This window comes from Lasioglossum baleicum, chromosome 9, assembly GCF_051020765.1.
Source record: "Lasioglossum baleicum chromosome 9, iyLasBale1, whole genome shotgun sequence".
In the NCBI taxonomy this organism is placed as follows: domain Eukaryota; kingdom Metazoa; phylum Arthropoda; class Insecta; order Hymenoptera; family Halictidae; genus Lasioglossum; species Lasioglossum baleicum.
This window is the reverse complement of record NC_134937.1, coordinates 14,886,097-14,908,791: the sequence shown is the minus strand read 5'-3', so window position 1 is coordinate 14,908,791 and position 22,695 is coordinate 14,886,097. Positions and strand designations below refer to the sequence as shown.

At 43.5% G+C, this 22,695-nt stretch overlaps 1 protein-coding gene across 9 annotated transcripts in view; it reads right to left on the bottom strand.

Moving 5' to 3' along the window:
* The window catches only part of Tty (tweety), a 52,939-nt gene that overhangs the window by 30,079 nt on the left and 165 nt on the right, over positions 1–22,695 (bottom strand). Inside the window, exon 1 of one of the 9 annotated variants that reach the window (XM_076430400.1) lies at positions 1,145–22,694. The exons of the other annotated variants lie outside the window; for them this stretch is intronic. The gene's annotated coding sequence lies outside the window, so the exon portion shown is untranslated. Of the gene's footprint in view, positions 1–1,144; position 22,695 lie in introns of those variants that run through there. 9 annotated transcript variants of the gene reach the window in all.

Sequence of the window (22,695 nt, the reverse complement as noted above, 5' to 3'; positions counted from 1 at the left end):
TCCAACGCTTCGCAACAGCCGTGTCCAGCACTTTCCCAGGAAAAGCGCGTGGGTTTTTTATTTTTCGACCGATTCAGTATGAAAAATAGACGCAGCGAACTGCGGAGGAACGTGTTTGGTGCGCGAGCGGCGAATATGCTAATTATTTTCGTGCTAACGCGCCGGCCGAGGGAAAAAGGTAGAAGAAGCTCGGGATCAGAAAAAGTCCGATAAAATAGCACGGTTACAGGTGAGAAAAAAGTTCCGCGTGCTGAACATCAGGAAACGATTCCTGTTTCTTGTTTCTCCCCCTATAACGAGCGTAGACAACGATTCCGCAACCGGTTAGGATTATCTTATCAGGCTGCGTTCCTTGCCACGCACCGCGTTTTCCCGACGCGGTTTTTACACCGTGCCGATAATCTTCCTCATTGACGATTCCTCGAATTATCCCACGTGCTACGGTAATCATTGTGTTTGTTCAAAGGGCTGTTGCTCGCGTTTCAATTAGTACAGATCTGCGAATCTCTATGCAAAATCGAAATTCTGCAAGTCAATTGTGAGCGGCAGGAATTAAATAAAAATCTGATTCCTCTTTTATTCATTTTACGTTAGCCAATTGATAGCTAAGAATATCGTAACACATCCACGAAGAATGATAGCAATTTTCTGCGTAATCCAATAGGTAACATTGAGTCACATTGTTTGATAATTTCTTTCGAGCTAATCATTTCAGAGCAAAAGTGTTATGTTTGCCTTACATACTACGTAAATGTTGAACATTCCGTTCCAAAGGCTTGCGAACAATTTCAACACGGAATTAGCACTCTTCGCTGATTAGTTGGGAACATTTGTTAAATTAAACAAAGGTAGTAATCCTCATTTTTATGGATTATAGCTCGTAAAAACGCGGTAATCCTATTTTCCCGCATCTCTCGTCCTAACAAATGCCACAGCTTCAGCATTACAAAATAATCCTTAATTTCACAGATTATTCCATGATAAAAGTGCAACGCGCAAATTCCTCCAGTAATCCATATACACAATTATTTTCTTCAATGATTAAACGAAATTGACAATTTTCCTGATAAATACACGCACAAAACCCGCAATCCACTAATCACTTTTTCAAACACACATGAAAAGAAAAATCGCTGGGAAATACCTGGTCGCGCAAAACGTACGATAGTAAACATTGCACACGTAAAAATGCAATGTGAAGAGTCTTCACCACTCGATGTTAACAGATATTTGTCGCAGCAGATCGCAGGAAGACGCGCTCACTAACGACGCCGACTAATTGAAGCGGAATTAGACCGAGAGCAGAGATCGCTCGGATTTTTCCTTTGTGGATCGCCGAGGATCATGAGTCACAGGCTCGCCATTATGCTCTCTGGATCAGAAAGAGAGAGAGGGAACGGGAGCGAGAGCGTGGACTGCAATGTGTACCGTTTCGATAATTCATCGCGGAATTGTTTAAACTCTCGCCGTGTAATTTCTGTGTTTTCCGTGCAGGCGCGCGTAAAATCAAAATGTACGAGCAGTGGCGAGGCTCCGATTAATTATTTCGCGGCCGTAATTTCCCCGACGGGCTGCGCCTGTGTATAACCAGCGCGCGGGGATTGTTTGAAAAAAGAAAAATATAGCAAACCGTAGATGATTTTGCCGGTCGATCCTCAACGTGGGAAAACAGCGGAGAATCGGAGTTTACCGTGGAGACAGTCGACGAGCTACTATCGTGGGCTTGGCGACGATATCGACTATTATCTACAACAGTCTGGATTTTTTTCCCATGGTGCGATACGTGGTTTTGATAACGGCAGTGATAAGACACGGATGCATTCGGTTGATTCGCGGTTTTATTTGTTTTCTTTTTCGGGACGATAAGATAAGGTGGCTTTTCTTCTTGGAGGGTGCGGTGAACTTTCAAGGTCGTGGCCTGGCAACAATGATGAATTATTTGCATTTTTTGGAACTGTTAGTAGTAGTAGGTATCTACATACTATCGATTCAAGAACAGTCTACAGAGTGTTCCTTGAGCGAGGCCGATAGGGGCGAGCACACAATTATCAATGGCGGACCCTCGAAAACCTATACAAACGTGCGGAGAGGAGTTTCAACGAGCGCTTTTCTAAAAATTTGCACAATGGGAAGTTTCGCAGAAAATTTCGGATATGCGGGCCATCGGCAATATGGTCCGAAAGAGAGGAGGAGAAAGAGAGACAGAAATCCGAAAGAGAGAGTGGGGGTTGAGCAGAGGGCGCCGGGAGAGTTCATTCGCGAAAGTTTTCTCATTGTCTCAGCGCGGGCAAGTTTCCCGTTGCAATTCCGCGAGATAAGTATCGACAGCTCGTCGCCGGTGCCCGTGGCGGGTACTTAGCATCGAGGTTCATTTGCAACGAGCTTTTAGCGTTAATAATGTCCCATGGTCCGGGCCCTAGCTTGTTCAAGATTAAGGGAACAGCCTGAGCCTGAGTCGTCGACGGTAAGGCGTCGAGAAGAAGAGGGCGTCGTCTGAGCGTCGCGGCGCCTCCGGGCCGACTTATAATCCAGTACCATGATTTCCTTTTTACGGGGTTGCAATATTAAACGAGCGGCGACGGAGCTACTCCCCGAGCCTTTTAGAACGCCGTGGATCTCGCCAACCTACCCGTAAAACGAGACCACGATACGTGGCTATCTGGCCGGGGGATTTTCGCGCGATCTAACGACTATGCAAATCGAGACCTCGTTGTGGATCGTTCTCTAGCGTTCCGCCTTCTTCAGCTTCTTCTTCGCGCTTTTTCAGTTGATAGCCGTCGATTTTTTAACGCTCTTATGGCGCTGTGATAATCGTTTCACCGTATACAGGTCGGACATTTTTTCTAGGGTAGTTTCAACATTGAATCTCATGTAGAAACATTTTTAAGAACATCCTTCTACTGTCGAGAATTTTTTTGGTACGTTGCAAATAAAATCGCAGAATACCACTTATTGTTAGTCTTGATCTACTGAGAATAAAAATGGTTTCTAAAAATCCTCACATCCACGAATGAAAGAAATGCTTCAAAAACAACATTCAACACAAATAGAATGCTAAAACATATTTTAACAGGATATTGGCTTTTAAAAATTGTGCACACACACACACACAATTGGTACCTTGCACGTTCCAAATAAAATCGCAGGATTCCACTTGATCTTAATCGACTGAGAAAAGAAATGATTTCTAAAAACCATCACACCCGTGAATAAAATAAATGGTTCAAAAACAACATTCAACGAGTAGTATGCTAAAACAATTTTGAGTAAATTGACATTTAAAAAATTGTCAACTAGCGAGACAGCTAACGAAAAGTTGATCTCTGATTTTTGTTCCCGGCGTCGCGGGGTTGCCCTAAGCTGTAAGGGAGGCGCATGCTCGGGGAGTCGCGTTTTAACAATGGTCGTTGAACGTGTGCGGCCCCGTGTAGGTGTATCGCATATTCGAGGCCGAGCTTTGTGTCCCGAGCTTTCAATTATCAGGACAGAGAGATGGGAACTTCAGGCGAACTCGGCTAACTCGCCGGATGATGGTTGTCTCGCATTCGATTCTCCGGCGAGGGCGCGATAAATTAGGAAATTTCGGCCTGTGAACACGGGAGGGAAAATGCGGATCGGTCGTGTACAACGAAAACGGAAATGACTTCGATAATACTGTTCTCGGCTCTTTGTTGCCGGGTCTTGACACCAGGCCGATATACCTTGTGTGATTAATAGTCCCGCTATTGTGCCTGTGATACTGTTCTCTGGTTTAACCTCTCGACGCGTCAGACGAGCTGAATCGATTACAAATCCAAAATTGTTCAACAATTTGATTGCTAAAATTTAAAAAATCAGAAACGAAACAAGAAACTGTTTGTACACGATGTAAGTAAACTCTCGGTTCGGAATTTTTCAAATAAACTTCGCATGGAGAGTACGCTTTCCAGATTCCATCCCGCTTGTCCAGACCAGGGAAAACACAATTTCATACAGGTGGGTCAATAAGTTTCGATTAAATCATACTCGGAGCAAACTCGGCGCAGCGGAGCCAATCGAAACTCGCCGAAGAAAATAAGAAACGTCCGAGAGAGTATCGGAAGCGGCCCGGAAGGGAGGCTGGCCGTTTCGTAAGCATCTGGCAAGCAGGTTTGTTTACGCGAATACATACACCGGTGGTCGCATAGTGTTCGCCTCAGGGATACGTTGTAAATCGTCGCATTTACGAGGCCTCCGCGCCATATGGTCGAAAAGTTGCGGGGGCGGACCGTTCACTTACAACGTCGAGGAAGAGGTCTCTCGATGCAAGGAAGATGGTTTTACCCCGGAAAATCACGTTTTCCTTCGCCGTCCCTTCGCGATCGCGTTAACGCCGGCTCGTTTTGAGGAGCCGACGAACCGTTCGACCGAATCGAATTTCTAGTTTTCTAGTTCGTCGCCGGCAAATTCATTCCTACCCCTCGCGCGCGCGAGCGAAATGAAAAATCGAATCGATTCTATTCCGAAAATAAACATGTTTGTGGACAAAACGAATTTTAATGAATATTTTTGTGAATGAAAGATCAATACGATAGAAGTGAGTACAATTAATTCCATACAATTCTTCTTCGGAAATGAAAAAATAAAATGTTTCGTTACAAAACAAGGATGATGGATTTTTTCCAGAGACAAGGACAATGTTTCTCGGGAACGTGTGCAATCCTCTTATGGCAATTTTCTTATATGCACATTTACAGAATTAATTTTTCAGGTGGTGAAAGATGGACACCAAGTTACACATTTCTTCGGAGATTGATTTCAGTGGTTTGCATTTTGCGAGGATAGTGTTTTCGTGTTTTTGCGAGTCCGTGCGAGCTTCCGGGGTAATGGCGTCCGAGTGATATTTATTTTACGCCATGCGCGAGATTTATCACGGACAAGAGCGCATAAAGGGACAGCGAGTCAGGGCGATTCTTTATCTCTTGTCTGAAATTGTCCGGGACGAGGAAGAACGGTGGCTACGTACGCTTGCCCCGCGACTTTGAAATATGCAAGAATTCTCGGGCCAATGGGAATATGGACACGTTTGCCTCTTACCGTGGGTTCGTGCCGAAGTCACGTCCCTTGAATCCCTGTTAACTCTTCGATCCGGTAAACGAACTCCACTCGATCGATTTCTACTGTCTTCGCTCGGCATTACTGTGCTGGGAGAGTAGATTGTGAGCGAAGAGGAACGATTTCTGGGAAGATTGTGCTTATTAAGGTCGATTTATGTTATCCGCACAGACACGGGACGTATCCGAGCAGACAGATTAATTCTTCAATGCATTTGAATAGAAGTGGTACATATAAACACTTCCATTCAAATGCATTGAAGAATATCTGTCTGGTTGGATACGTTCTGTGTCTGCGCGGATAGTATTAGATGATTGCATAAGGAGTCACCATTCTTTTCTAATTGTAGAAATATAATCGATTAATAAAGCTGTATTGTCTAAAATTTAACCAATGAATCTTATTTTCAAATCTGATATAAATCGGCCTTTAGTCGCATGATGGTTGGCCGTTTCAGTTGATCCTGGCAAGACCAAAACTTTAAAAACCTCGAAATGTTCAACAATTTGAGAGAAACCTTCTAAGAAATTTCAACGTCGCAGGAACTCGGAAGTCCGAACATTCCAAAAATTTGAGCTCTCCGGCCCTGGAGTCCTAAGTTCTCTGAATAGTTGATGGGAACAGGGCAACGTGTTTCGTGCCCCGAGAGGGCCTCGGAGCGAAGCGATTAATATCCGACCGTGCGAACGATTTGCGACGAGGATCGAGCCACACGATTCGATCGGGAGAGAGTCGTTGTTTCGCGAAGCCGCGTCGATATATTCGTCGACGTCCGTTCCGGCAGGCCGCGTTCCCATTGAGAGGAACTCGATTTGGTATTTGCATTCCGTAACCATTCCTTCGACGACATTATTGGTTCCTTCGACGCCGGGGTCAGAATAATATGAAGTATTGAAAGGGAGGGCCCACAGACGACGACGTCTACCCCCAGAATAAGGAAACGCCTTTGAAGATTTAAACAGTATTTGCGTCTCGCGTACCCGAACCGCGTTCCTCTCTTTCACTCACTTTTCGTTTCACGACCATAGCCGCCAGAGAGAAGTAAGAAAGATTAATGCAGGAAGCCAAGCTCGGTGCCAAAGGAACCGCAATTATGATCCCGGTTTCTCACTGATTTCAGCTTTTTACCGATCGTTCAGCGCCGTCCCATTATCCACGCCGCTCACAGAGTTTCCAGCTGTCTTTGGATCTCGGAGAAATGCTGATCCAGTATTTTTCTGCGGTGATTAGGACGGCGATGCTTTTGTTCAAAATATTAGGTCGCTCGGAAAGTAATTTCGTTTCTCGTGCAGAGATGGCATTGCCTCCATTTGTTATTGCTACACTGCGGATCTTTATGCGTTTGTAGTAAAATTGAGCATATGAAATTTAAAATTGTTGAAAAATTTTAAAAATCGAAGATGTCGATACATAAGTTATCCTCTATTGAAATCATTACGGGAAGAAATAACATTATTACTTAATATGATTTTAAATTGGCTTTCATTTTCCCTTAGGAAAACGAAGCGACTTTCCGAACGTCCTACTAGGGGAAATTACCTAGGTCAAGTATAAAGAGAATTTCACCCGAATTTTTCAACTGCGAAAGAATTGAACTCCCGCGGTCCATCAAATGTTCATAGCTCTGCGATCGAATAGGGCGACAGTTTAATTATTTTTAATTGTTGCGTTCTCAATCGCAGCCTCATACGTGCGATATGTGCATGGAAACGTGGAGCAAAAGAGAATGAGAGTACAGAATAGAGGGGCGGAGAGAGAGAGAGAGCGAGAGAGAGAGATGAGAAGCAACGACTTCCGCCGATCGATTTCTGCGCTCGCAGTTAACTCCCTCGAGCTCCTTTATGCCACGCCTAGCCGCTCGATATTTCGCTTTTGTTATCCGGCCGGTGAAATCCATCCTGTCGATCGAGATCACGATTGTCGCATGATATCTCGATCCATATCCGATCGGAATCGCGGAACTCGCAAATCCTTCGAGCCTCTTCTTCTCTCTGTCTCTCATGCTCTCTAGATCGCGGATACGGTTTCCGTCGCGTTAATGGCGGGTAATGAATCATAACGCGTGATTCAGGGAGGATATCTCCTTTCACTCGGATCTCTTTGCCTCGCAAAACCGTCTCCTCCGATTTTGCTCCAATTCGCCAGCTACGAGCGCTGTTGTCGCTCGGTTTGCTCAACCCTTCCGCAGATTCTCGCGAAACTACACTTTTCCCCAATGATTCTGCTCGTTTTAGATTATCCCGCTTGTTCAGGGTTCATTTTTCAATAAATTTCTGGGAGACGAAACTCCAGGTTGAGGTTGAATTTGAGCCAGGCAAAAGCCACGATTATTTCACGGAAGCTCTGTGAAAAGTGCGTTTAACAATGCATTCAACCGTGCCGAGGAAGATCAAGGAAATTCCTCGGAAAAACGATCATTCTGCCGCGAAGTTTTGCAACAATGGGAAACAGAGCTGTGAGCACCGGAAGAGCAAACAGATTCGTGGTTTTCGCTTTACTATAATGGCCCGAGGAAAGGTTTAAGCTACGAAATGTCCGATTCCGGTTTACTCGAAACCGCGCTCCCAGCCGAAAGAGCGAACCGCGGCACGAAAGGTATGTATTTTCGAAAAAACAGCCGGCAATGGGAATAGTTTTCTTTCCGTGGTCGCTTCGCCGTGTGCTTTTTCAGCTTTCCAGGCTGTTTTAAAAGCTTTTTGAAAGGCACCGGTTAATCCGCGGCCCTGTCGATGTCGAACAAGAAGAGCGGCGATGCGAGAATTAGGCCGCGTTCCCACTTCGACTGACTTCTGCCCTAGTCAACCACTCGAACATGCTTTATCCGCAAATAATTACCCGGAAAATGCTAAAATACGAAACTGAGACACCGGCAGTCTTCCCTGAGCCTGGAACCGATGAATTCTTCGGATTTTTAAGCGTTTACGATTCCTTTGGATTTTTTAACGTCCTACGTCCTTTCGTGGATTTTTTAATTTGCTCTTTTGCTTCATAGACTTTACTTTAAATTCATATACTTTATAATGTTCTTTTGCTGCATTTACGAGCACTCGCCGATTAAGTTTCCTTTGAAAACAATCGGAAAATTAAAACTGGCGCGCAGACCGCGAGGCTTGCTCGTAAAAAGGAGATCGTAAAACGAGGGGGGTGGGAGACGGTTCCCAGAGAAGCTTTCGATGCAATTTTCTCGGGAAATAAAGTATTTCCTAGAAATGGCATGAAAAAGAACTAATAATACCGAGTCGCGGCGATAAAGTTCACCAGACGATCGTAAAATCTTGCTTATCGAGGGTCGTGGAATATTGTCACGTTAAATTGTTGCCAAAAGCAGCGAAACGTCTACAAAATGATTCGGACGGACTAGTTCCGATCGATCGATCGATCTTTTAATTGCGGTTTAGTCGCGTCGCCAATGTTTCGAGCTGCCCAGCGCGGGATTTGAATGACCAAGCGACGTGGATTACAGAAATTTAAGGGGAATTATGGGCACGCGATAAAACCGCCGAGGCTCGTTTAGCTGCGGCAGGTGCGGCCAACGATCTTCGGAGTCATTTTCCTCGGAAACAATGTCGCTGCCGCAAAAAAAGAACCATTTTATTACTCATTCGCGGCGCATTCTGTCGCGCGTAATCATGCTTTTATCGTTTTTACCACGAGCCACGGCGCATCCTGCATCCGGAGAACTGTTAAGCGGTTAGTGTATCGGGGACCGGTAGCTTCGGGATTTATGCACTTTCATTATTCTATGAAACAATGCCGGGAAGAGCTGGAAATTCAGCGAGAGAAACGCCTCCCCGTGACGAAAACTCGGTTTCTTGACAACCTTCAATCGATGCGAAGGGTATAGCCCTTTTTTTCTAATTTTTTACAAGCTGGATTTTCAATTTAAAAATCTGACATTGTTCGATTTTACCCTATAACCACTCTGTCGATCGAGATACAGGGTTGAAATTTCGCACAGTATGTTTATTCTCAATCTTATCCGGCTATAATGTAATTATTAACCTAGTATAATTTATATAGTTTCTTCGCGGTTTGATTCTCGTTAGAAAGTTTCGGAGAAGTGAGAACTCTTCTGAAACTGGTGGCTAGTTAAACGTTTAACTTAGCGTGCTAGGGACTGCAAGTTTCCAGATTGATGCACTTTGACATTTTGAACAAGTGGCGTTATAATTAGACCGGGGATCTTGGTGCAACATTTTCTGCACCAATTATAAGGCATCGAGCAGACAGTTTCAATAAAGCCTGAAATTTTTATAAAGTTTTAACTACGACTATCTGGGTCGACTTCCCTCAAAAATATACGGAGCTTGAAATATGAAGTTTGTCGAACGAACGAGTTTCGTATAAAAAACATTTCTTAAGGGCGGAGATAATAGGAACGCCTTAAAACATTCATGAATGCGCACCTCGGTCTCAGAATGATGCATTCAAAGGCTGCGAAAACCTTCAAAAAATTCCACAGAGTCAAGATTTTTTAAACAATTCAACTTCTCCGCAAGCTGTCGGGACCATACGACTCGAAGCAAATAGCGATTCGGAAAACTTTCGAGGACGGAGATTTTTAAATAATTCAAAACTCCGAAAGCGTTACGAAGTTGCCAGATTCAGCGCAAACCGGTCGCGGCTTAAAAACTCGAGGAACCGTCGAGATTTTCGTGTACCTTCGAACTTCTTTTCCTAAGTTCTTTCATATTTCTACCAGCGAAAACATTTGATGCGTCGAAGCTTCCGAGCTAGATAGAGAGAAAAAGACGAGGCGATTTTATCGTTTAAATAACCAGATATCCAAGCAAATTCATATTAGAGCGAGAAAAAAAAATCGCGACTTCGATATTACTTCGGTGCTTCAATATCTGTTCGGAAGTCTGAGTCGTTTCCGGTGCAGTGTCGTTGCTGCATCCTTCTTTCCTGATCCGTGGAATATCCTGTTCGATCTTGCAAACGTGTAGTACTCCTCTTTATTTCTATCGATACTTTCGTCTCGATTGCAGAGAAGCAAATACGTTTTCAAAACAGAAATTCTCTCACTGCGTTTTATTGGCTCTGCTGGCTTACAGGATAAATAAATTTTCAAGTCTTCCAGTTACTTTGTAAAATGCTAATAGCAACAGGACAGCATACTGCAAAAATTTATCTACGATACTGAATCATGTTTGAACACGTAGCAAAAAGTCGTGTAGTTATTCATCATGTAGTTTCCCAACAGTAAATTTGCAAAAATGAGGTGTTACCAGTGCTTCGGCTCATTTCCTTAAGTCCAAGAAAGCCGATGACGTTATTACACTTCTTAGCAAGGAAAATTTGAATAAACCATGAATCACGAGCAAGGATGCTCCACTTACCGGGTTCCCAGGATATCCTGTATTCCCCAGGACATTCCAAAATTCACAAAAGCGACGTTAATCGAGTTCCCCGCGAAAGATCTTCGCGAGAGGCGCGTCGGGCCGAGAGTGAACTTCCTCGGACAATTAGGGACACTCTCCTAACTTCGTTCAGTCCATTTAATAATTTTGCAAAGAGCCGAAGCGACTTCGAGGGAACCAGACTATCCCCGGGACGGTGTCAATGTTCATAGTTGCGGTGGGAGATTGTTAATCGTTCGTTATAATGAGCGCTGTTCAGAGTCGTATAAATATTCATGTGGTCGAGAGGCGCTCGAACATTTCCCTTTTTAATCTACTAATTAGAGAAGACGAGCTAATTCGTCGTTCGTATTCACGGCCACCTTTTACCGATGTCCCATTGGCCTTTCAAATTAACCAACAATTTTCCCTTTTTATTCTTTCACCGGAAAAATGCAAGTTCACGAAATTTGTTGTACTTTAAAAAATGGTTAAAATACGATATTAAATGAAATTACATTGAATGCAAGTTTCACGGAATTTTGCTCGGCGTAGATTTTTTCAATTTTCTCGATAAAAGTATCGGTTCGATAAAAGACCGTAAGGTACAGTTATCGTTCCGCTTCAAGAGCAACTGGGATCACGGCCATCGTCGTCTAGATTGATCTAGAGACGTCCTACTGATACAGGGAAACGAGAACAACCGGAAGCAGAGGAGCCGCGAATTTCAGAAGTTCCAGGATTAGCGAGTTACCTGCGCGGAAACGAATGGGAACATAAATGCAGCCGAAATGGAAAGTTTTATAATTAAAAACCGAGCCCGGAAGTGCCGCGAACATGGCGAAGTGGTCGGTACTCGCGTGCGTCCGGAAATAAAGGTAATGGACGCCGGGACCGTGTCGTAGCACTTGCTCCAAATATTATTTCCTCTGTTCGCTATTCTCATTCACAATTTCTGTGTATTTTTGAAAAAGCTTGTATTTTTATATACAATTTTTGTCGATTTCTTTAACGTTTTTTTTTAAATTGAACATTTTGGAGACAATTTTTCGTAAACGTGTGGCGAAATCCCTGGTCTAAATCACAGTGAATTATTTTGCGAATCCGTCGCGTGTGTTCGGAGGGCCAAGATGGCGCAGAAACGTGATTTCTCGAGCGAGAATCGCCGGGTTCTCGATCTCACCCGGTTCGGAGCCAATCGATATTCAATTATCGAGAACTTCCGTCGACCGTGCTCGAAAAAGAGACGGGGAAATATTACGCGCGGAAGTTCTTTCTCCCCGCGAGAGAAGAGCCTCTTGATTTCGGAAATTTATTATACCGGCGAAGGAGATCGAGAGAGACCACTTCGAGGACCTTCTTGTAGAAGACGCTGTTAGGTGTTCTCGACTCCTTCTCTACAAGAGTTCAATGCTCCGACCTTTGTCCTCCACTCGGATTATTTGTCAACAGATCATTCATTGTCACCGCGTGCAATGTAGATCCTCTCTATCGGTACCATTCGTTCCTTACCGGAATAGTTAAAGGGTACAAACTTCGGATTTTATGTATACATATACAAGATGTTTATTAAATACGAAAAAAATGTTATAGGAAGTTTATTTATAAACGCTTTATTACAATATGATGTATAGACATATACATCCATGTAGCCTGAATAGGTACGGAACAGCAGATTTAAAGCTGAATAATACGGAAGGTCGATTGTGTTTACTTTGCCTGTACTTACGAGATGTATTTCTTAATATACGAGGATCGCTAAAATTTTTTAAATCATCATTTCAAAATGACCACCTTTTCTGCATTGATACAAGCTTGACATCGTTTATAAACAAACTTCATATAACATTTTTTTTCGTATTTTCACTTGTAGATCATGCTTCTACAATCTTGCCGGAAAAGTAGGAAACACCCTGTATAACGAACAATAAGTAAATGCAATTTAACACAACAAGAACATTTAAAGAATTGAATGGTGTCTGTATATTATTGTTAGTTCAGTGGAATGATTAAATAAACGAAGAAATTTTCGAACGTAAAAATCCATTTTCACGGATAGTTAAATGGTACAAATTTTAGATTTCATATATGTACAATATACGAACAATAAGCAGATGCAATTAAACACAACAAGAACATTTAAAGAATTGAAGAGTGTCTTGTTTTTCTAGTTCACTAAAATGATTAAATAAACAAAGTTTTCGAACGTAAAAATTTTTACGTCCACCCCTCCAGCCAAGAGATCAAAGAATAGTGCTTGATATAAGTAACATTTAGGTTCCGTTTTCACATGGATCAAGACGTTACTGCATCTCCAAAACCTATATCCAGCTCACGACGACCATCACGATCAATTCCAGCGTCGAAAGTTCCTCCAATGAACATCCACCGCCGTTAACGACCATAATCGGTTAAACTGTCAGCGAATTCATGCGGGGGCGGTTCGGAAGGGTTCGGGATAGTGTCGGAAACGTGTCCCCGGTGAAATTCCGTCGGCCTAATTCATTCCAGGCTCTTCTCTTTCGACGCGTAATCTTTCTTTTGAAAAGCCGGAAGACGCGTCGCGCGTTTCGCGACGACGACGACGACGACGTTGGTCCGTTCCCGCATAGTTTGCCTTGCAATTCTGCCGGGGGTAAAAAAGAGAGTCTCTCGTCTCTCACTCTCCGAGAGAGGGAGAGAGAGCAGTCCCTTCTCGTCCCTTGCCCTTCTTTCCGGCCGGTCTCGAGGCCCCGAAGCGTTTGCACGGAAAATTCAAGCGGTGAAAGGAACGCGCGCTCGCTCGCTGCGAGAGAGTACATCGCGCGCGCGGCGAGACGATACTACGAGATGTTAATTCAAAGATAATTTAAGGCGGAAACGGGCTTGAAAGCTGCGCGCCCAGCTTCCTCAGACTCCGCGCGCCCACTGTATATCCGAATGATCATAAAGCTCTGTCCACATTTGTTACCGCACCTCGTTAGACCGTCGCGAGTAATCTCGTCGTAACGAGGATCGGCCCCCGTTTCATTTCACGTCGCCGAGACCAAATCCCGTAACCATCGCCGCGTTCTGTTCAATTTTCGGTCATTTAAACGTAACACTTTGTGTTCCGCCCCCTTTTCATTCGGAGGTTTTTTACGAATATTTTTTTAATGAGCCAGAAAGTGGACCTAAACGGTGTAATAAACTGTTACGATCCAATCCCCTAATGCAAAACCGTGTCAGCTCGCGTTCCAGTCGCCGGAGGCCGATCAATTTCAGAAGTCAACTGAATCATGCAAACTACAAACTGCCCCCGGAGCTTAAGAAAGTAGAGATTACGTATTAAAGACTACTACAGGTGGTATGTGCGGACATTCAATCAAATGAATTGAACATGTTCCTCCTGAAATAGTTTCTGGCCCCGTGAGAACCTCGCAGAAATTTCGATAGTTCGGTATGTGCCAAGCCTAGTTCTGGCGCGAGCGAACAACTATATTTCTCTATTTTCGTTCGCGACGTTCCGGTAGCTTTTAATGAGAAAAAATTAATTAGCCGGTCGGACCAGTTATAAGTACACCGGGGAATTAACGGTGAGAGGTTCCTACGCCTCCGGTTTTTCGCTGATTTATTAACGAGCACGAGGAATGTCGAAGCGAACGGACCTCCGATTCGAATTCGATTAATCTACGCTTCGGACAACTGTCATATACTTTTGACAAACGCTCTAAAAATGGAAAGGCCTAACTGTGCATTGAAGAAAGCTGAGGGGTGCCACACATTATTTCTTTCGGAGGTGGCGGCAGAAAAGTTGGTCGCGCGAAATGCACCCCGGTGGCCTATTTAATTAGGAAAAAGGACGAGGCGAGAAAGCGACGGTGAAAAGACAGGTCGTAACGGTTTCGTTGGCACACCCTGTACGTATCTCTCTCTGAAAATCGCTGGGGAAAAAAGGAAGATTCAGGCGGAGAGTCGACGCACGTCAAATGTCGAGCGTGAAACCCCGTACAGTTGGAACGAGCCTCCAGCTCGGATAGGATCTCGGATTTCGAGGGTGAAGTCGTCAAGGTGCTCCGCCGATAGACGACTATGACTAACGGGGTCCAGGAGAGGGCTTCCACATCGTCGGGACGTAACTGCCGATATCCTTTTGTCTGAAACGTCCGCTTTTTCTGCATTCCGCGCGGGTTCTGAATGGATCGCCCTCTCACCTTGCATACCGATCGTTTGTTTAAGCCGAAGACACACGCGCGCTCTCTACTCTAGCCGCTCGTGTACCGGGTGATTCGGTTCGCTGCGATCCCGATTATCCCAAAATTTTCTTTCTTAAATTTAATCTTCGCGGACACTCTCGAAACATATCGAATTTTTACGGAACACGAGTGCATCGAATCGAATTCTTAGATTTCTTGAATCAGCACAGATTTTCTTTGGATTTTCTCTTTCATACAGACTTTCTTTGGATTTTTCTTTATAATGCAGATGCTCCTTGGTTTTTTCTTGTAAGATTGATACGTTTCCGGAGAAGCTGCGATAAGTGAATCACCCTGTAGACAGTGACGCATCCGGGCATTCCAATGAAATCGCTCGGCCGTATTGCCGATGCAATAGCGCTTCCGTTCGATTCGTTCACGAGACACGCGTGCTCCTGTCAAGCGAGCACGAGCCTTCGAGAGAGTATGCTATACTATAGCGTACCATACACAGAGACGACTCTGTTCCGGCTAAAGAGACCGCTCAAAATATCTCAATTGTTTTCGACGACAAAAGGGAGACCACCAGCGACGGCCGGTGTCGCGTTCGCGTGAGTTCGCGTACGTCCGTAAATAATAATGCAGTATTTTTAGTGATTTCATTCTGGGAAAGCTTTTTAAAGTTTTCTCGTCCTCGTACCGATTCCGGGACATATTCTCGTGCTTCTAGGACTCGGTGTCGAAGATCGACAACCCAGAGAGATAGATAGATCGAGAGGGAAAGAGGAGAGGATGGCTGTAATACGCTTGAGTGATTGTGGGAACAGAGAACCGCACGCGCACAACCGTCCGAGATGGCGATGGGATCAAGTTCAATATGCATTCATGAATATCGATCGATTTAATGCTTAAGTGTCATTTCGCAGGGATCGAGTGACTCTCGTCGGAGCAAATGTCGGACCTAATGCGCGTGATTGCTGGCATTCTTGTTGCTCCCTGCAACGCTCCCTATGAACTATCTGTAATTCGAACACGTCTGGACCTATTACGATTGTTATCGGTCCGCGGGAATGCGATTGGCATGCACCCCTTCGCCACGCTGTGGCCGTTTGAACTTGAATTTCATACTTGACAATAGAACCCCGTCGAAATTGCTGGTTCCAGGCACGTTCTTGCCAATTTTGTATCTATCATCAGCTAAATTACTCAGCGTGTGAATTCATTTCGTACGGAGAGGTTTGCGATATTGTTTCCGACGAGACAAGTACAGGAACGATTCGACATGGCTTCCGAGAAGAGAAAAGGATTCATGGGCTCTGTTAGTGTGTCCCAGGCCATTTACGACTGTTAAAGCCATCTGACAGTTACCCTTAATGGCTCTGTCGTTGGTGGAACCATCTGTGACTACTCGTTCTCTGACTCACCTACGATCTCCTAGACACGCGTGTTCAACTGTTTCTACGTGGACAGCGAATACACCATTTTGTACGTCACTGTCCGAAGAGGAGCCGAACACAGAAAATCCTAACTTCGAATCATTATACTCGCCGACAACAATTCTGGACACGAACTCCAATACTTGGGAAAGTGAGCTGATGTTTCGGTACGTGCACAATTAAATTGCACATTTGCAATTTCAGGAATTAGATGTATAATGTCGACATTTATCCTGAATGATTTAACCCTATTTCTTGCGATCGCGGTGCAGACAATTTTTATTTTGAATAAAGATCCACAGTCTACTAATCGATTACTATAAATGCTTAATTTTTTAGTTAAAACAGCTCCGAGTGCGAGGGGTTAACGCAAAATGATTTTTCCAAGTTGGTCGGGCGAAGAATAATTTAGGGCACGAGGTGTAGAGGCACAGGACCGAGCCGCAAAACGCAAGCATCGCCATTGTCTTGGCCGTGTCACCCGCGGCACAGGTCCGTGAGCGTAATCTTGACATTCTAAACAGCTAATCCATCCCTCTGTGGGTTCCGAGAACAAACAGCAAATAAGTGTACCGCCTTCTCTTCAAGAATTCTTCTTTTTAACGAAGGGTAGAGTTCCTTTGTCCCCGACTCCGCGAGGTTCCAGTTATTTGTCGCAACAGTATTTCCCCTGTTCGTGCGTTTCTCTCAAGAAACTGCTCCCGTGCAAACACGGAATTAATTATTCGCATAAACTGTTTAATTAATACACCTAGCGGTTGCAACCTCGGGACGATATGAATTATGAAAGTTTTGCATCTTTGTTACTCGGAAGAAAGTGTGTTTATCGTGCAAAATATAGGAGCGGAGAGGAAATGCAACGTTCGAAATGCTTGGACCGCAGAGGCACTGGTTAGAGATTATTTTCGGCTTTATGTGTGCTCGACGAGTGCGTTTGCAAACAGAGAAAGAGTCCGTGGACCGTCTATGGAAAGCTAGCGCACTATAATACGAATTATAATCGCACCGTGCTTGCATTAACCTCGCGTAATTGCGTTTACAAACGCGTTCATCGCGGGCGTTCAGAAAATACGGACTCGACCATTCGAAATCTGGCCATTAACCATTTGAAAATTCACCTTTGTCTATTAAATTAACGTTAGAGAATATTTCCAAAAAATTTGCATACAGCGCAAGTTTCTCGCTTTTTCCGCGAGCATTCTTTCAGGATAATATTTTGCAAATGGCCGGCGGTTTGATCGTACGGGAGCGGTTAAGCATAAAAAAGTGTGTAAAAATTCGTCGTTCCAGTTCCCGGCCGGCGAGAATTTTCAAGTGGTCGAAAACTTTCCGCCGGCAGTGTACCCGGTTTAAATTTGAATTGGGTCGGCCGAGTTTTAGATGGCGTGTCTTTTTTCCCTTCTATTTTACGAACGGGTATACCTTTACGCCTGCTCTGTGTGTAGTGGTAGCGGTGTTACAGAGGTGGAAAATAAACGTCAGAATTTCCTTCTCTGCGTGACCCGTTGCTAAAAAGGTTTCAATCGAATCGGTACATCGGGGTTTTCAAGCCTCCCCTTCCCGATCGAACGGCGATAAGAACAATTATGGAAAATGCTACACAGGCCCCCGGAATAATTCCGAGCGTGGTTTTTCTCTTCCGAGAAAAAATTTGTATATAAAGTCGACCGCCTTGGCGTGACACCGTGCAGTGATGCAAACGGGGGCTTTCCAGTGCCATAACCTCCGCAGGAACGACTCTACCCGGTGCTTATTATTTAAACGCTTTTTCCAAGCAATTTATTCCTACTCTTTGAACATTTTCATTAAGCAACTTTCGTCAGGTGTGTTTTAACGCCTTTGCTGCTGGGTCGGTCACGTGTGGGAGACTCATTTTTAACCAGGAATTAATTTTTATTACGATTAATTTATAGATAGAATTGTGTACCCGTTAATACGTAGTCCAGAATTTTTAAAAATTTTTTGAAAGCCTACAACGGTAAGAGTCGCGAACGTAAACGACCCAGTATGCAGATGACGCCGATAAAAATGAGGTTGCAGACGGAGGGTTAATTAACACTAGGTTTACGGAGCACTTAAAATGACTTTACGTCGCCACACTGCGGATTTTATGCATTTATAGCAAAAAACGAGTTGGCGCGCAGTTTAAAACTAGTGTTGAGAGACTTTTTTGTGAACTCAGTTCTGGGGAAAAAGCTTTGATAAACGTTTGTGATGTTGTCTTGGTAAATTTTGGAGCAGATCTCGAGTAGATGGCGGCCATTGCGGTCGCAGCCTCGAAACGCGCATAATCGGGTTGAAGATAATGATCGGCAAACCCACGGATCTTTATGCAAAACAAAATGTTTATGCATCGCTCGCAGGAAAACCCGTCCCAATATCTGTGAGTGTAAAAATGCGCGTGTAACTTGAAAACGGCAAATATACAAATTAACAATGAAATTGCAGTCTTGAAATCTTCGATTGCAATTCTATCGAATTTCGGAATTTAAATTTTCCGCTCGCAATACGAATTCAAATTTGCCGCTCAGAATATAAATTTAAATTTGCTTAAATGTAAATATTTCCCTCAGAATACGAATTCAAATTTGCCGCTCAGAATATAAATTTAAATTTGCTTAAATGTAAATGTTCCGCTCAGAAAACGAACGTGCGTTCGGCGCTCAGAATGCGAATTCAAAACCGCTCAGAATACTTACGAAAATTCGCACTCGGAATTTCGAATTGATTCCGCCATTAATAAAATCGCGCTCGAAATCCGCGGACTATTTGAAGTGCGTAAAGCAACAGTGTGCTCTCTACATTCCAGTTAGCCTAGTGTCGGCTCGTTTTTTTTGTTCTGATGTAATTTAAAGGTCCGATCACGGATATTCAATAACAGAGGTTTGCGGCTAGCGCATCGTTTCCAGCGAATTTACATTTGGTCGAGCGAGAGAGAGAACGTTTCCGTTCCCGCGTGTCCCACGAAACCAATCAAATATTAATAACCGTCCGGTGTAAATTGTTCGGTGTGTAACGAATCGATCTGTCCACTTTATCCGATACAAGCGCGCGCGGACGTACATCGGGAGATGCTCGAATCAATAACAGCCGACTCGAAAGTGGTGTCAATTTCAATGAAACTAGAACGCGAACGCGAACGGGAACTCGCCGGCCGACAAGCGGTTATTATTCGCGTAAAGAGTCGCGAACGGCCGTTCGTTCTGGTCGAAAACGATGAAGGTTATAGTCCGAGGACGAATGTCCGCGAAATTCAAACTTATCGACCAGCCTCCGCGGAAAATCTGTGCTTCCCGCAGGAAATGTGACCCGGTTGGTTTCGCGAACAGTGTCGACCGGCTTTCCCGCTTTTGTTACCAACCCTAGCCGCGCAGATAATTAACCAGTTGAATGAGCCGCGAAACTGTTTCTCTTATCTCGAGTTCGACGCTCCCTTTAGGTGTAACATCCATGTAGCCCTAATTTTAGAATTTTTTCAGGGAGAGGGGAAAAAAGTTAACCAAAAACTCATTTACAGGTCTTTCTTACATATATCGAGGTATACAAAAAAATGTTTCATGTTATTTGTACTAAAAATGGTGGCGGTACACGCTCTCTCTAGTGCGAGACAAACAACAGCCGCGAAAGTTTATCTGCTATCAGAGAAACCAAAGTATTGACACTAAACGCGCGCGCGTACGAAGCTATGAAAGTAACCAGATTTAATTTATTTAGACTTCGCGCGGTTGTTATTGTAATATCTGTTCTGATAAAGATATTTAGTAACCAAAGCATCTTTATAATTTCAATAATTGTCTAGAAATAGTCAAAACTTTTTTAATAAATAATATCTCATGAAGAATTCAATATCTCTCAAATGCGTGCCATTTTCGCAAAAATGAATATTTTAGGGGTAAAACCAAGTTCGGAGCAGAACCAAAGTGATCTTTCCTGTTGAAGCGATCATCGACAGTCGCTCTTACGTTTCTTTTCATGGTCGGTGGCCATAGCGTTTCATGGCAAGGCGAGGGTGTCGTTCCACGGGGGTACCCGCATGGCGGGTCGGTGTACCCGTGTCTCGTTCACTTCTCTCGATTTCTTTGAATTTTCCTGCGTGTCGGTGGCGGCGTCTGTCTACAACGAGAATCCATCCTCCCTCTCTCACTCTTTCTCTCTCTCTCTCTCTCTCTTTCTCTCGTGCAGTTAGGGGTGGCACGCACGCGACACAGGGACGCGTAACGAGGGTGTTGCGAGAGAGGGTCGCACGCACCCGCATCCCGGGCTGGGTACAGTGCCTGCTAAAATATTACGGTGGACCCTCCATACAACGCACGGCCTCGTTTAACACGGATATTCCCGTACGACACGCCGCAAAAATCGCGACGGTGTAACACGCACAAAAATAAGGGTTTTACAGGTACACACACGCGCGCGCCGGGTGCGAGAGGGTGTGTTTACAGTTTTACTGTGCAGCGAGACGAGATGCGATCATGAGGGATCATTACACTGCGGGTTGGTAAACAGACAGGCCTCTCTTTTAGGAAATGATCTTAGGTTCAGTGTTGGGTAAAAAATTATTCGCTATTTAGATACTTACATATTCATATTTATTAGTGGACTGGGGTTTAGTTAACATTGTGCCCCTAATTATGAAAGTGGTCTAAATCACGTATTTCTTGTTGCGAGAAATTTAGAGGAAAAGGATATTAACAGTAAATGAATTCCATATAATGTTGAAATAACAAGCACTGTTTAATTATGAATTAATTTAGTTTAAAATAATGTGATGTGAAACAATGTGTAAACTCTTTTCTTTTTATTTTGACTTCGATCACTTTCAGAATTCTGACCACAAATATGCAGGCACGAAATATTATAATAAATGACCGAGTTAAATATTCTCTTTAATGGGTATCCTATTTTATTTAAAATTGCGAGGGTGGTTCTTTGGGAAGATTAAAAATAATTGTGTAAATATAGAGGCACAAAATTATTGAAGATTATTAAATATTCCCTTTGCGTCCTGTTTTATTTAAAATTGTGAGGGAGGTTTTTAAGCAACAGCAGAGGTGAATATTGCTTTAAAAGTCATTCATTATTAAATATCATTATACATTCTGTTTAATAGACAGTCTATTTACTTGAACTTGTACGGGGTAGTGGTTCACTTCCTGTGTTAAATAAACAGTCGCAACAGTACTATAATTTGCAGTATAATTTCAGAACTGATTCATTCCCCAAATACATTATTCCGTATCCAATCTAATAAATGACCTACTTCATTCAAAATTGTAGTTCTCAATCCTCCGTTCGAAAAGAAAACATTCTACAAATTGAATAGACTCCGCGAAACGACATTCAATTAAAGAACGTATATTCCTATAAACAATACCGTATCCCATTACTAGAAATAAACTCGATTCGTGTTGACAATATTTTGGACATAGTCATTGAACACAATGGTCTGGTCGTCGCGTCGGGTCGAATCGACCTCGCACGAGGGTCGGGACAATATTTCGCCCGAACAGTATCGAACACAATAGGACCTAGCTTGAAAACATCTTTGTATATTGATATCTCATCGTTCGTTACGTCACGAATAGACAGCGGATTTTGTGCATTTATAACAAGAACGAATAGACGTAATTTAAAACATTGAAAACATTAAGCGAATTCCAAAATCTAATCAAGAATAGACAGTTTAAAACATTGAAAACATTAGACGGATTTCAAAATACTTTCATATTTTTATCAACCTATTGAACATATTAAGAGAGAAAATAAACTAATCATGAATAGACAGCGCGCGGATTTTATTCATTTACGACAAGAATAACTAGGTGTAATTTAAAACATTGAAAACATTAGACGAATTCCAAAATGTAATAAAGAATAGACAGCGGAATTTTATGCATTTATGACAAGAACGAGTAGGCGTAATTTAAAATAACTTTGAAAAGATTAGAAAAGAACTCCAAAATAGTTTTACATTATTTTTCACCTATTGAACATATTCTGTTACTCCGGTTCGTAGAGGTAGAATACGTTTATTTTGCATAAAGCTCCACTGTCTAATCATGAATAAACCTGCTTCCCGAAATGTTACACCCCTCTCCGATACCGTTTCCTCCCCCGAGATCGCTCGGAGATGCTGAAAACCACATTGATGTTTCGGATTGAACTGAAACAACCTTCGAGATTGAGTAAAATAAAAATCTACGATTTCGATCGTTGTCATGATATGGGAATAATATTGGAAATACATATTCCTGAAAATTCCGGGAATCTACGTACATCGTAACCTTCCACAAGAGCGAACGTCGCGCCGAGTGTGTACTGTGTGTATCGATCCCGAGAGTACACACGAAGAAGACGACTCTGAGCGCCACCACGCTCGGTCTCTGTCGCTCTTGTTCGATGGGAGAGGCGCTGTCTCTTGTGTTGTTGCTTTCGTTAGAACACTCGGTTGCCCGGTGTGTCTAACGGAGCGTAGTTCGAGAAAAATAAACCACAACGATCACCGGAAACAAGCGGCTCGAACCGCCCATGACAGCCGACGAGTACGATGTCCTCGTCTAACGTTCAACGTGAACGAGTATCCGAGCACTTTTCTTTCTTTCGTACGAGAGAATACGCCGGCCACGAGAAATCCATCGAATTTATCGTGGGAATAGTTTACCGTAGCTTTAGCGAAGCGGATTGTTACGCGTC